Source organism: Macrotis lagotis, chromosome 1, assembly GCF_037893015.1.
Source record: "Macrotis lagotis isolate mMagLag1 chromosome 1, bilby.v1.9.chrom.fasta, whole genome shotgun sequence".
Taxonomy (NCBI): domain Eukaryota; kingdom Metazoa; phylum Chordata; class Mammalia; order Peramelemorphia; family Peramelidae; genus Macrotis; species Macrotis lagotis.
Genome location: NC_133658.1, coordinates 131,954,624 through 131,970,271, shown reverse-complemented (window position 1 = coordinate 131,970,271; position 15,648 = coordinate 131,954,624). Strand labels below are relative to the sequence as shown.

The window sequence follows — 15,648 nt, the reverse complement described above, 5'->3', positions numbered from 1 at the left end:
AAGAAGATCCAGACAACACTGGTGCCAAGGCCTCTCCTCTCCCCTCCAATGTGTTTCCTACATAAATGTGTACAGAAAGCCATGCCTCCTCCAACTCTTGTTCAATCCCCTCTTGGTCTATGCGAATACATTCCAGTGCAACATCCTTCCAATTCAAAAACCTTTTCTGATTCAGTATAAGGCTAATGGGTAAATTATTACTCTTATTTTATTGTTAAAAACTAGCATCTTTGAACAATATTGAATAATAGCTGATAATGGATAAACTTGCTTTACCCCTGATCTTATCGAGAAGCTTTTTTGCTTGCTCTTGGGTTTTAGAGAAATACAATTTTTTAAAAGGTTCTATTCATTCAAATATTTTTGTTTTTATCTGTTTTGTTATATTTTGTCAAAAACTTTTCTACATCTATTTATATAATCATATTTTTTTGCTATTGATATCATCAATTATCTTGATAGTTTCCTAATATAGAACCAGCCCTGAATTCCTGATATAAATCTTATCTGGTCATAGAATAATATTGTGGTGATATGTCACCATAATCTCCTTGCTAGAATTGTATTTAAAATATTTGTATTAATATTCATTAGGGAACTTAGCCTATAGTTTTATTTTTCTTTCCTAGGACTATGCATTAACACCATAATTCATTCATCAAAGGAATTTTGTATGATTCCTTCTTTGCCTATTTTTTTATCAAATAGTTTATGCAATATTGGGGTTAATAGTTCCCTAAATGTTGGTGGAATTATGTCTTATTCAATTATTTTTTTTCTAAAATAGGTTTATTTAATCATTCTGATTCCTCTTCTATTAACCTGGATAAATTATATTATTGTTTATATTCATCCATTTTTTTAGATTGTTAGTTTTACTGGCATATAATTTGGTAAAGTAATTGCTAATAATTTTTTAGTGTCAACTTCATTGGTGGTATATTACATTTTTATTTTTGATCCTGGAGGCAGCTAGGTGATGCGATAAATAGAACAGACTCAAGTCCTAATTTGACCTCAGATGCTTTATTCTTACTCGCCATGTAACCTTGGGGTAAGTCATTTAACCCTGATTTCCTTGCACCCAGGGCCATCTCCAGTCCTCCTGATTCACATCTGACCACTGGACCCAAATAGTTCTGGAAAAGAAAGTGAGCCTGGTGACCTAACACAGACCCCCTCACTCAAATCCAGTTCATGTGGTTGTCATGGCATCACCTCCCAGATGTCATGGTCTTTTTTGAGAATGAAGGACAATCATCATCATCATCATCATCATCATCATCATCATCATCATCATCATTATTGATACTAGATTGATTTTATTCTCTTTTTAATCAAATTAACCAAAGTTTTATCTATTTTATTCATCTATTTTATTGTTTTTTCATAAAATCATTACTAGTTTTACTTATTAACTCAGTGGTTTTTAATATTCAATTTTATTGATGTCTCCTTTGATGTTTAGGATTTTCATTTTATTATTCAATTGAGGTCATTAATGTGTTCTTTTTTCTTGTTTTTTTTATTTGTCCATCAAATTCATTGATTTATCCTTTCTTTTGAATGCATTTAGAGATATAAATTTTCTTTTAAATACTGCTTTGACTGCATCACACAAATTTTGGTATATTATCCCATTGTTGTCATTTGCATTATTTAATTTATGATTTATTCTTTGACTCATTCTTTAGGATTAGATTAGTTTCCAATTAATTTTTCATCTATGTTTCCATGGTTCTTTATTGAACATAGTTTTGAAAGTGTCATATACAACTGAAAAAAGAAAATGCTATAGTACTTTCCATTCCCTATCAATTTTCTCCAGATGTCTATCATATCTAACTTTTCTAAAAATTATATTAATCTGCTTTATTTCTTATATATATTTTTCTAGCTCTGAGAAGGAAAAGTTGAGGTTTCCCACGATATGAAGTTACTATATATAATCTCCTGTAAATCATTTTACCTTTCCTTTAAGAATCTGGATACAGGGGCAGCTAGGTGATGCAGTGGATAGAGCACTGGCCCTGGAGTCAGGAGTACCTGAGTTCAAATCTGACCCCAGACATTTAATAATTACTTAGTTGTGTAATGTTGGGAAAGTCCCCATTGTCCCATTGCCTTGCACAACAAAAAACAACTAAGAAAAAGAATTTGGATACATTGCTGTTTGATGCATTTATATTTTGTAATGATAATACTTCTTTATCAATAGTGACTTTTAGCAGAGGTATTTCTCTGCTTATATCTTTTAATTAGATCTACTTTTTTCTTTTTCTTATCAGAGATCATGATTGCTACTCCTACATTTTTACTGCTGCTGAATCTTATGGATTCTGCTTCAGTACTTTAACTCTATGTGGCTCTGAAACCTGGGCATATTTGAAGGCAATAGAGAAGGAATCACAGATGGAAAAGATAGAAGATTAGAGAGAAGGAATGATTGAGGTTGCAATCTACTTACACATAGTCAAGCCAAATATTTATTAATTATGTACCAGGCATATACTAAATTCTAAGAATACAAATATAAGCAAAAATACAGTCCCTACCCTTAAGGAACATACATTCTAATGGGAAACACACACACACACACACACACACACATAAAAGAAAGTCAAAAAACAGCATGAGATATGATAGATAAGTTCAAAGTATACCCTAATGAGAAATGAATGGTTGTCTTACACAATGCCCTAAAAGCAGATGCTAGGAAAAATCATCCATTCTGAGGGAGGTGTACTTCTAAAGTTTGAATTCTATAAGTAAATTGAAGAAAACTTTTTGGGAGGATGGTGGAGAATTCTAGATTTCAATCTGCTGAGAAAGAAAGAAGCTGATGGTAGCAGGAATGCAGGACTCACTTTTTTTTTTAAGTTCATCTATTTTTTTAACATTCATCCATGTGCATATGTATATTTTTAAGTTACACAGTTTCCTTCCACACTCCCTTCCCATCTCTTTCCCCTCAGCTGTGAACAGTCAGGTTAACATTGTATATACATACTTTTGATAAACATGTTTAGAGATTAGTCATTTTCTGCATGAGGAATTAGAAATAAGGCAAAGAGACAATAGAGATAATTTTTATAAAGTGTTCATCAGATTCTGAAGGATTTTTTTGTTTTTATTTTGTTTTGTTTTCTTCCTCTGAATGGGGATGACATTGTTTATAGACAGTCTTTCAGGGTTGTCCTAACTCTCTGAACGGCTGAGAGGATCTGCTTCCATCATGGTTGATCATTTCACAATGTTGCTTTTAATATGGACATTGTTCTCTTGGTCCTACTCCTTTCCCTCAGCATCAGAGTCCATAAATCAATCCATGCTTCTCTAGAGTCCAACAATTTATGGTTTCTTATAGACCAATAATGTTCCATAATATTCAAGTACCCTAACTTATTTAACAATTCCCCACCTGATGGGCATCCCCTCAATTTCCAGTTCTTTACCACTACAAAGAGTTGCTAGGAATATTTTGGAACATGTGATACTCTCTCTACTTTTTAGAATTTCTTCTGGATATAGACCTAAAATTGGAACTAATGGGTCAAATGGTATGAACAGTTTTATAGCTCTTTGGGCATAATTTCATATTTCTCTCCAGATTGGATCCATTCACAACTCCATCAGCAATGCATTGATGTCCCAATCTTCCCGCATTCTCTTCAGCATTGATCTTTTTTCTTTTTCTCATCTTAGCCAATCTGATAGATGTGAGTTTTAATTTGCATTTCTCTATTCAATAATGATTTGGAGCATTTTTTCATTTGATCATATATAGCTTTAATTTCTTCATTTGAAAACTGTCTATTCATATCCTTTGACCATTTATTAATAGAATAGCTTGTAATCTGACAAATTTGATACAATTCTCTATGTATTTCAGAACTCCTAGTTGTTGAAGATTGTTTCCCAGATTTCTGCTTTCCTTCTAATTTTGGTTGCATTGATTTTGTTAGCGCAACACTTTTTTAACTTAATATAATAAAAAATTATTCATTTTGCAGTTTATAATGTACTATAATTCTTGTTTGGTCAAATTTTTCACTTTTCTGAAAGAATACTTCTTGGTCTATTAATTTATCTGTGGTGTCACTCTTTATGTCTAAATTCTGTTCCCATTTTAACCTTATTTTGGTATAGCGTGTGAGATGTGGATCTATGCCTAGTTCTTGTCATACTATTTTCTCTTTTCCCCAATAATTTTTGTCAAATAATGAGTTCTTATCCCAGAAACTGATGTCTTTGGGTTGTCAAACAGTAGATGGCTGTAGCCAATTAATGCAGTTTCTTTTGAACCACTCCTAATCCACTGATCCATTTCTCTATTTCTTAAGAGAAAGAGAGAGAGAAAGAGACAGACAGAGAAAGAGACAGACAGAGACAGAGAGAGATAATGACAGTGAGAGAGTCAGTCAGAGACAGAGACAGAGAAAGAGTGAGAGACAGAGACAAGGACAGAGAGACAGAGACAGAGAGAGAAAAACAAAGGGACAGTCAGAGAGACAGAAAGACAGAGAGACAGACAGACAGACAGACAGGGACAGAGAGAGAGAGAGACAAAGGAACAGAGACAGAGACAGAGAGACATAGACAGAGACAGAGAGAGAGATAGAGACAGACAGCAGAGAGAGAGACAAAAAGAGACAAGGAGAGAGAAAAAGAGACAGACAGAGACGGGACAGAGAGACAGAGAGAGAGACAGAGAGACAAAGACAAGCAGAGATAGAGACAGAAACAGAGAGTTGAGTTTAGAGACAGTGATTGACTAAGGCATGAGGAGAGAACTAAAAGGTAGGAGAATTTTATTTAGACAAAGTCTCTAAGGGGTGTAGAGGTCACCAAGTCAGGCCTGGATCCAAGTTTCCTCCAGCTTGCTGTAGCTACTCCTCAACTGGAGTGAATGTTGGATGAGTAGGATAGTAGATAGTAAAATTAAATTTGATTCCTATAAATTGGGAAATCTAAATCAAATATGGCACTTGTATACAATTAAATATTAAGAAATAGTATAGGAAATCATGAATATGAAATGTTCAAAAAACAATGTTTTTTTTTTAATTGCTGCAGAGTTAAATCATCAGAATATACATAAAGACTACAATGATGGAAATAGAAATAGCAACACTAATAATTGTTGCATTGGAGTAATTATTTTGACTATGGTTAGATCCAAATAAGAGAAAGGAAAGTATGTCTACTTCCCTTCTTCTATTGAACATTGCACATTTTGTCAGACTAGTTGATGTATTGGTTACTTTTGATGGACTGATATTTTTTCCTCTTTCTTTTGATATTTGTTACTGGGGCTGGTTCACTAGGAAAAGGAAAAAGGAAGAAGGATACATTCAGAGGTGAGGGTGATATGAAACAAATGATATTGATAAAAACTAAAAATCTGAAAAAATAGGTGATTCCTGTGTGCAAATTCATGTCCTATGCCACATCCCTTCAGATTGACTGTAATCCTGTTTATTCTATTATTTTCTTTGATCCTAAACTGTATGTATGAGACTGACCTAATGCATGGAGCCAATGGATTCACTAGCTTGGCTTGTAGTCCCAGAACAGCATCATTAAAAAATGAAATTATCTTACCTTATCAGAATAGAAATGATGACTGATGTGGGAGTCTTTTTATAATCATAGAACAAAGATCAAAATGAATACTAAATTAGAAGAAAGTATACAATGGAAAATCTCTTTAAATAATCTGTCAACTCATTAAAAATTAGTTAGGGTATGCTTCCACTTTTTTTTGTTTGCTATTTTGTGAAGTAATATGCTCATATTCTCTGAATATTTTCCTCTTCAAAATTTTGCAAATGAGCTTGTACTATAAACCAAGAAGGAAGAGGGCTCAAACTTGTTTCTCCTTAGTTCAAAAGATCAGAACTAGAAGCAATAGCTAGAGGATGCATCAGGGCACATTAGGAAGAAAAAAAGCTACTAAAAATTAGAGATGCTTTAGAGGGGAATGGGGATGTCTTGAATTGATTGTGCCACAACTAGGGGTCTTCAGGTGCTCGCTTCTGCAGTGCTCGCTTCGGCAGCACATATACTAAAATTGGAACAATACAGAGAAGATTAGCATGGCCCCTGTGCAAGGATGACACACAAATTTGTGAAGCGTAGAGGTCTTCAGGAAGAAGCCTGAATACCTATTGGGTATTTTCCAGGAGAGATTATTATTTGGGTACAAGTTTAACTAAGAAGCTCTGGGAACCTTCCTAACTGAAATTCTATGCTAAATTTTTTTTAAAAAAAATCAGTAATATTTTTATCTAGCACTCAAAGTTCGACAGTTTTGAAGATGACATTTCCTCATAATGGTACCTTTGCACAATCCTTTTAGGTAGATAGTAGAAAAATCATTAACCCTTTTTTCAGTTGAGAAAACTGAGACCTTAAGGGGTAAAAATTGCTTGTTGGTTACATTCCTCATGAATGAAATCACAGATTGAAGCTGATATAAAACAAGTGTTTGACATTTTCAGAGCACTTTATTAGATATAGGATAGACTTAGAATATAGGGTATACACACACCATACTTTCCCTGTGAATGATATAGTCTATTCTAGGGATGAGACAAATTGTTCTATTTCACATCAATATATAATCATAGATAGATAGATAGACAGACAGACAGACAGACAGATAGGTGGGTAGAAAGGTAAAAACATGTCTATGAAACAGAGAAAATAAGGTATGTTACTATTTTGATTCTTTAGGGAGAGTTGATAAGTACTTCAGTTAAATTTGATAGAAATATTGGCTAGTCATTGACTGGTCAAAAGATTTTTTTGGTCCCTGATGGCTTTTATAAAGCAATATATACTGTTTAGGGAGTCTGGCAGGGCCAGAGATGGTTCTGAGTAATGTGAATTCTGTTATTGAGAAGCAAGTCAGCTATGGAAGAAGAACCCAGCTCTTGAGGAGAAATTGCTTTTCATGTCTTTGTATGGGAGAGAATTTCTCACTCTTTACTACACCTGTCAAAAATGGTATCTTAACCCAGTTGGAGACACCAAAGCCAGGGAGTCCAGAGGGTAACATGTCCAATAGACATGTTCTACCATGAAGACACTGTGAAGAGAAAAACATGAAGACCCTGAAAAATCTGAGTAGTAAATTGCATTGGCCACATGTATACGATAAGTGTGAAACTTTTCATTACTGTCCTCCATGTATCTACCCTTTCTTCTCACTGACATTTTTGTATTTGTGGGAGAGTGTATCCCAGGGATTAATGAGAAAATATGTTGCTATTTTTTAATATTATGTGGTTCAGTAAATACTTTTGCTTTGAATTAATTATATCAAGGGTAGCTATGCTGAAGATAGGCTCATGAACTATAGTATTAGTAATGTGAATTCACAGAAAACATTAACCTTGGGGCAGCTATTACTGCCCCCCCACCGCCCAGGAAATCAACTTTGAATTTAAATTCAGAGGGTAGCCTTAAAAAGGAGCTATATTTGCATTTATATTGTGCTTTTGTTTCTCCACTTACAAGTTTTCTCTCTTAAACCTCACAACAACCTTGAGTATATTCCAAAGGTGTTTTATTTAGCTTTTTAAATCAATTTTATAATGATGATGATGATGTTCCAAGAACTGTGCTGGTTCCTGGGGAAGAAACAAAAGTTTAGAGTTCCTGACCTCATGAATTTCACAATCTAATTTAAAGATATGATAATCTTTTTATGAACCCCCCATATTCATTCACAGCATCTTTCTCTCATGCTTACAGTCATCATACCAAAGATGTACTTTGTGTGTTTAGACCTTTCCCTATAGTCTTTACTCTTGTGCCATTGTTGCTAAAAAATGGTTCTTAGATCTCTTTTTTGGATTTGGAATCCTAGTGCAGAGGCAATCATAGAGATCATGAGTCTTTATAAGGAAGATTTATTCATAGTTAAACATGGAATCATTAACAGCTACCAACATCAATATTTCCCCTGCCTGTGCCTTACACCTGTCAATGATGATAAAGGGTCATTTTCGGCTTCTGCTAACATGGAATGTGTTTAAGTTAATTGATTTTATTTGCTATACATCTTTTGTGATAGGCTTGGAACATTGGGTTGAACTGTACTTGTTCATTAATTAATTTTATTGTATGATGACTTTGGAGTTGAAAGGTCTCTTGACATGCGTATGCATATTCATGACACAAAATGTTTTTATTTAGACATTTTAAAAATAGTTGAGTACCTTTTTAAATAGGTTCATTTAGATATTTGGGGGAGGGAAATTATCAAGAGGATTCATAGAATTCTCTAGAGACCCATCAACTTCTCAGGCAGCCAATTAAGCAGTCAAAATGGCTAATTTTATCTTATCATCTTTCTTATAGAAGACAGAACCTCTTGGACCTCTTTCTTTGGCAAAAATTGTTGGTATGGATAGATTAGATTCCTTCCAGTTTTGACATTCTGTGACTATGAAGAAAATTGATGACATTTATCAGTTTATCATTCTGTATCTAGGCCCCACTAATGGAATCTTACTCAGTTCTGGGCACTCTATTTTAGGAACGTTATTGGTAAGTTGGAGTATGTCACTAAAATGAAGGACCCTAGGGCTATATCATACAAGGTTAAGTTCAAAGACCTAGGAATATTTAGATAAGAAAACCTAGGGGATACACAGTAATTGCCTCGAAGTATTTGAAAGATGTCTGAAGAGAGAATGGCCTTCTATTTGACCTAAAAGGGCAAAACTAGGAGCAGTGGATGGGACTTGTATTGAGTTGGATTTAGGTAAGCATAATCTTCCCAACAATGAGACCTTTACAAAAGCAGAGTGGACTTCCTATTTGCCATTTCATGTCTTCAAATAAAGGCTACATGCCTTCTTTTTGAAAATTTTCCTGCTTCTATACATTTTGGACTAGATTAGGTTCCTAATGATACTGAAAATTAATGATTCTATGAGTCAATCTATTGATGACTATGAAGTTTGGTATAAAAAATTACTGAGAAGTGAAATGAACAGAATCAGGAGAACACTGAATATAATAATAGCAGTATTGTATACTGACCTACTGGTGATAACTTAGCTCTTCTTAACAATACAATGATCCAAGACAATTTTGAAGGACTTATGTTGAAATATGCTAACCATCTCTGGAGAAAGAACTGGTGCATCTTGAATGCAGATCAAAGATACTTTTTCTTTATTTGTCTTAAGGTGTTCTTTTTTTGTCTGTGTTTTCTGTCACAGGATGAGTTATAGGGAAATGTGTTTTGTATGACTACATGTGTATAATTTATATCAAATGACTTGGCTTCTTAATAAGGTAGGGAGAGAAAAAGAGAACTGGGAACTCAAATTTTGAAAAAATATAAAAATTTTTACATGTAACTGGGGGAAATAATTTAATAATATAGCATAAACATAAAAAATTTACTGAGATATAATTAGGAATCCTAAAAGAATAGTGTTCCTTGGTAATCTATAACAGGTTAGTTGCCACTTTCACATATAGGCCCCTCTCATCTCTCACAATGCTTTTCTGTATTATACGTTTCCTTCTGACTGCCTAAAGCTTCCCAGTTCTCCAAAGCTGTGTGTACCCAAAGTTCCTCTCATTCCCCCTCTTCACATGGAAACTTCAAGGAGTTTCATTTTATTGACATACGCCAACTCAATAGGCTGAGTTCAGTTAAGAAAAACATAGCCTTATAGTGAATAACTGGGAGGTTTAAACTTCTCAGGGTAAAAGAAAAATAGTTTAACTTGGGAACCTTTCCTTTCTATGAGTTTCTTCTACTCAACAATGAATCTGTTTATTTCCATTATGCCTCTGCATCTCTTTTCTCCACATTTAATTCCTGGAAACACACACACACATAGGTAGAAGTACATTGAAAATATTTAACAGCCAGGTCTCTGAAAGTAGGACACACTTTTGAGTTTAATCTGCATTAGTTACATTTTCTCTGTCATTTTCTTAAATCTAGACAACCACCAAAACAAGAAATCAAGCCATGACTTGTAGCATTTACTGATTTCTGAAGTATAAAGACTAATTTTGAAAATTTAGCAATAGTTGCTGACTTCAGCATACCTACTACCTATAGGTACCTCACCCTCAACAAGGACTTAAAATTGTACTTTGGGGAAGGCAACACGTACACAGAGATATAGTTACATAGCAACTGGAGGTGAGCAGGAGGATCAGGAAAGGATTCTTGTTTTCTCCTGTCTCTCTTGCCTTCCTCCTCAAGATTCGTAGTGCCAAACAGTGTTGTGATTTATTCCAAAAGTTGGCTCTATCTTGTCTAGATTTGTGCATTAAAGACCCTCTGGTCTTTGTCAGTAATTCCCAGGACACATATGCTTACCAAAATATGAATTATAAAGCTATCATATTCCCAAAGCTGATGTGACAATAGCTTTCTATGTTAGGATCATAAGACCAAAAAATTTAGGACTAAAAGGGTCCTTAGAAATCATAGAGTCCAGTATGCTCATTTTACTGATGAGAAATCTGAAGACTAGAGAGCTGAAGTGACTTGCTCAAAGTTCAGATATATGGATAAAAATTATATATATATAATATATATTAAAAACATGATATGATTTATGCATAAAATACATATTTATAAAATATGTAGAATCACATATGCAATTATATAATAATTATACATGTGCTTAGATAATATAATTATATAATAAAAAATAACAGCACCTAATAAATCATGCATATAAATAATATATTTAAAATAATTTAGAATCAAATATATAAAATCCTGTGTAATCACATATAGTTATATATAGAAAATCACATGTATAATCATATAAAATCATGTCTTTAATAATATAGTTTTGCTCAGTCATGTCCAACTCATATATATGTATGTGTGTATCTATATATTTGTATATACATATACATCTCATAAATGTGTTTGTTTATGTAAAGGCAGGATTTGAACCTGTATTCTCAAACTACAAATTCATTGCTCTTGTCACTACATCACATTCTCTCTAGAAAGTATTTCTAAATTTGTTTTGTGCTATGGACCCCTTTGAAGTCTGTTGAAGCCTATTGACCCCTTCTCAGAACCAGGTTTTTAAATAATTTAAAGAAACGATTAATTTCAATAAGAAGTTAGTGAAAATAAAGGTGTATTTTTTCTCCAACCAAAATTACGGACTCCCTGTAATCTGGCATGGTCCTTAGGATCCGTGGATCTCAAGTTTAGAACCCTTGCTCTAGAACAGCCAGAACAGTACACCACAGTCAACAACCTCCCACCCCAAATACTGTATCTACATCTTTCATCTATCCTACTTCAACCTCCGCTCAATTGCAGGCACAGGAGAACTCTTGATTTTGTGACAATGAAATGTAAGACAATTGCAACGGAAGGATAAGGAGACAGGTTCACTTCTCTGCCTCTGCTATTTTAGAAACAGTTAAAAAGGGGGCGGCTAGGTGGCGCAGTGGATAAAGCACCGGCCCTGGAGTCAGGAGTACCTGGGTTCAAATTCGATCTCAGACACTTTAATAATTACCTGGCTGTGCGACCTTGGGCAAGTCACTTAACCCCGTTTGCCTGCAAAAAAAACTAACTAAAAAAAAGAAACAGTTAAAAAAAATCTTTTGCATTATATCCCTTCTAAACTCTCAGTTCATCACTGTTTGCAAATATTGTGCATAATCAACATTTGCTTTAGAGAAATGGATTTCAAAACCAACAAACAACAGGCTTCAGCTTTATGGAGGACACAGACATTTTGATATCCCACCAGGTTTGTTCAAATAGAATTTTCACAGTATGACCAAAGGAAAGTTCTGTTGAGCCCATAGAGAGGATATATTATAGTCTTCCAAGCAAATTCAGAACTTAAAACAATAAGCATCCAAAATCCCCTTCACTTTGGGATTGCATCACTGGAGGGAAGAGTGAAAAATGAAGGGAAGAGTGAGGGAGTGCTACCTCCTTTCTCCCTTCTCCTCTCACCACCCCCCACCCACCCACCATGGTATTGTAATGAGTCCTCACCAGGGAAATTATTCACAGGCATATTATTTAATGTATCAGGCTGCCTGTCCCTTTGAATGGATGCACAGCTCTGGAGAATAGAGCAGGGTGAAACAGCTCATTAAACAGTTGCTTGTTGTATAAGAACTAAGGGATCTAATTTCTGTCCTTGTGGTCTGGAAGGAGATTGTTTATTGCTAACTTAAATTTCTTTATTTGGTTAGGGGAAGGGATTTAAAAACATTGTTAAGAGTTTTGGACTGAGAGTCCAAGGAGGAAACATGGCTCAAATGTGGCATTGATTGCTATTTTGGATACATGGGGTTTGATTATACTTTGGGGACCCCTGTTTCTCTGGTTCTTTCTTCCCATTCAAAGAGAATCTAGAAATATCAATATCTGGCTATCCTCTAATGGTAACTACCATGTCCCTTTACAAACGTACACCCTCAACAGTAACACATCTGTCAGTAGGTCTACTCTTCCCCTTGAGACCAATATATAGTTACCATGCCATCCTGAGTGAACGTTCAACAAAGAAAGAAGCCTGGATTGTCTTCTGTGCATTGCTCTCTGATTTCTACCTCCCATAGATTCACAGGTGATGATTAATCTTTTAATATTTGTTTCATTGTCTTTCATAGTTCTTTTTCTACCCTAAGAGGGTATACTGTAATAAACTTGAGGCTTTCAAGAACTAGCTATTCAGTTTTCAGTATGAATATTTAAATCTAAGAACTTAGAAAATCCAACAAATCAGAGCTTGATTTATTGTTTTGCTGATTATCTAAACTTAAAGATGCAGATTAAATTTTAAAATGTGCCTTTTGTACATTTCCCCTCCCATTCCAATAATTGTCTGTCAAACATTTTCTCTTTACTTCAGCACCTGCAGCTTAGTTCCTACCTCTCCTATAATTCAGCTTCCTTTGGTTTCCACATTTCTGTTATTTTCTAGAAAACAATTACCTTTCATGGGAGATCCAATCTCTAGCAGGCAAACAACCTGGAGAACAGAGTCTGGAATATTTAATTCCATCTCAAAGTGCTTAAAGCACAAAACTATAGCCTTCAGACCCAAGTGCTTAGGTTCTTCTGAAGCCTTTTGTTATATACTCAAGTCCCATAGCCCCACACTCATATTTTCAGGTGGCTGTGTTAGTATCTCTTTTAAATTCTAGGACAGCTTTCTGTTTTCCCTTCTCAGTCAACTTACACAGAGTGCATGCTGTTTTCTATTTTCCCGCAAATGGTTACTGTGACTTACCTTGGAGTCTCCATTCTGTCTTAGCATTTAAAGAAGCACTTTTGCTTTGTCTGCATTTGTCTTTCATCACCATCTGCCTCCAATTGTTTTCTTTATGATATCTGAGATGAACCCTTCAAATTATTCTGGGGGAGAGGGGGGCATGGAAGAATGGGGAAGAACAGCTTCTTATTTTCTCAAGACATTTTGCTCTGATGAAGAGGAAAATAAATGAAAAGTCATACAGTTGGGTTCAAAAAATCAACTTCACATGAAAAAATTAAAAAAAAAGATGGGGGATGGTATGACTGCAGAGCAGTTCTGTATCTTTTAATGAATAGTAAGCTCAATATGAGTCAGGAGCATCATATGGTCACAAAAACTAATTCTATTTAAGGTTGCACAGAGATGGCATTCATTATTTGTACTAATGCAGACCTAGCTACATATGATTCTAATAACAATCATCAGTATTGCTTTAGGGTCAATACTTTTTTAATACATCAGTCACTTTGTGCTGGAATTGGAATTAAAAGAATTGGATTTCAGTCCTGCCTCTGCTACTTATGATTTGTGTAACAATGGCAAGTCAACTTATCCCTTCTGGGCCCAGTTTCCTCAATTAGAAAACAAAAATGTTGAATTTAGGTGATCTTCAATGTTCCTGCCAGATAAAATCCCTATAATCATGGCAGGGTGAAGCATAGAACTAAATAAATTAGTTCATGAGAAAAGTCAGAGAGAGAAAGGAGATAACAAGTATTAGGTAAATCTTCTAGTGCTACATAAATTTTGAATGTGATTATTATTGTTGTTGTTGCTCCTTTATTAGGGAAATGTGGAGAGTAATTATGGGTGATTTACTTTTATAGCAAAATGAAGATCATGAAAACAGTGGAGCTCAAATCACCAGAAGAAAATTTAAGGTGATCCCTTTCAGGATTTACTTTAGTCCTACAACAAACCAGAGAAGAAAATAAGACTGAGAATCAAGTTCAGCCAAGAATACAATGACCACAATAGTTAAAAAAAAAAGATCACAACAGTGAAAACCACCAATGATTTGATGGATCTAGACTTAAGTTTACAAGTCCATTGCTTTCTACAATATAACACTTAACAAGTCAACTAGAGCAGATTTTATAATGACTATTCTTTCCATTCAGGACTTTCTCTGATAAGCCAAGCTACTTCTCTATCATATATCCAAACAAATAATAGTGAAAACATACCTCAGTGAGTTCTTATTAGAAAGAAACTCAAGACTGTCTAAGTAGTACCAAGGGAAGATCACAAATTCATGAAGTGAGATTCCCAATTTTTTAGGTCAACTTTATTTACAAAGTGGTACTCAACTATAAAGTGAACAGGGAGCATCCAATTTAGCAAACAGATTTCAGCCTCCTTTCTCTGTTCTTTTGTTCATTCATTCAGGGAATACACAGCTTTCAGCTTCCAAATTAGATCACACCAAAATTTAACTCACATCCCATCCAGGGCCATGACCCTAGCAGGCCTACTAACAACTGTTAATTGATGATACCATATGGCCATCATCCAAAACTAACAGAACCATTTTTAAACTGTGTTGTTCAAAACCTAATGGCTACATTGTTTAACCACTCTTGGGAACAGGTAATAGAGAGGTCCCTGCCAGGAAAATATCTGTCTTTGTCAGTTAATCAAATCGTGAGCTTCAGCATCTGAAATAATTTTCCTCTTGCTGTCCCTTGCAGTGATTATTCTCAATAAATAGGATCCTGGAGTTATGGTAAATATTCCTTCCTGGGGAAGGCAGTGATAAAAAAAAAGACTTACAGTTTTGATTCAATTCAAGTCAACAAACACTAATTACTTTAAGGTAATAATAATTTTATTTTTTCCAAGTAAAAACAATTTTAGGCATTTTTTTAATTTGAATTCTCAATTCTTCTCCTCCCTCTTTCTCCTCTTCCCTCCAGAGACAGTAAGAAATTTATGATGTTATACATGCAACTATGCAAAGTACATTTCCATATTAGTCATGTTGTAAAAAGAGAAAATGGATCCCCCAAAGCATGAAAAAATAATAAAGTGAAAAATAGCATGCTTCAATCTGTATTTAGCCTTAAGGTACTTTTGTACATACTGGGGATATAAGGACAAAAGTGTAACAATCCTGCCCTCAAGGGGTATACATTCTACTGGGAGGATATGACATATAAGATGGTGGAAGAAGAAAGAACTGACAAGAAAATTGGATCTAGATTCTAACCTAAGCTGTGTTCCTCACTAGCTTTGGGGAAAGGCAGTGATCCTCTCATTGGAGTTAGTTGCCTTCACTGTAAAGTGAGAGGATTGAATCAGACTAAAGTCATTTCTTGTTCTAAAATCCTTCCTAGTTTTAGTTCTACTA

General features: G+C 34.6%; 1 protein-coding gene and 1 non-coding gene across 2 annotated transcripts in view; both read left to right on the top strand.

Moving 5' to 3' along the window:
• TACR1 (tachykinin receptor 1) overlaps positions 1-15,648 on the top strand; it is a 189,690-nt gene that overhangs the window by 15,542 nt on the left and 158,500 nt on the right. The window lies entirely within an intron of this gene.
• Positions 6,044-6,150, top strand: LOC141510381 (U6 spliceosomal RNA). The gene has a single exon (XR_012474876.1). It is a non-coding gene; the product is annotated as a U6 spliceosomal RNA (small nuclear RNA).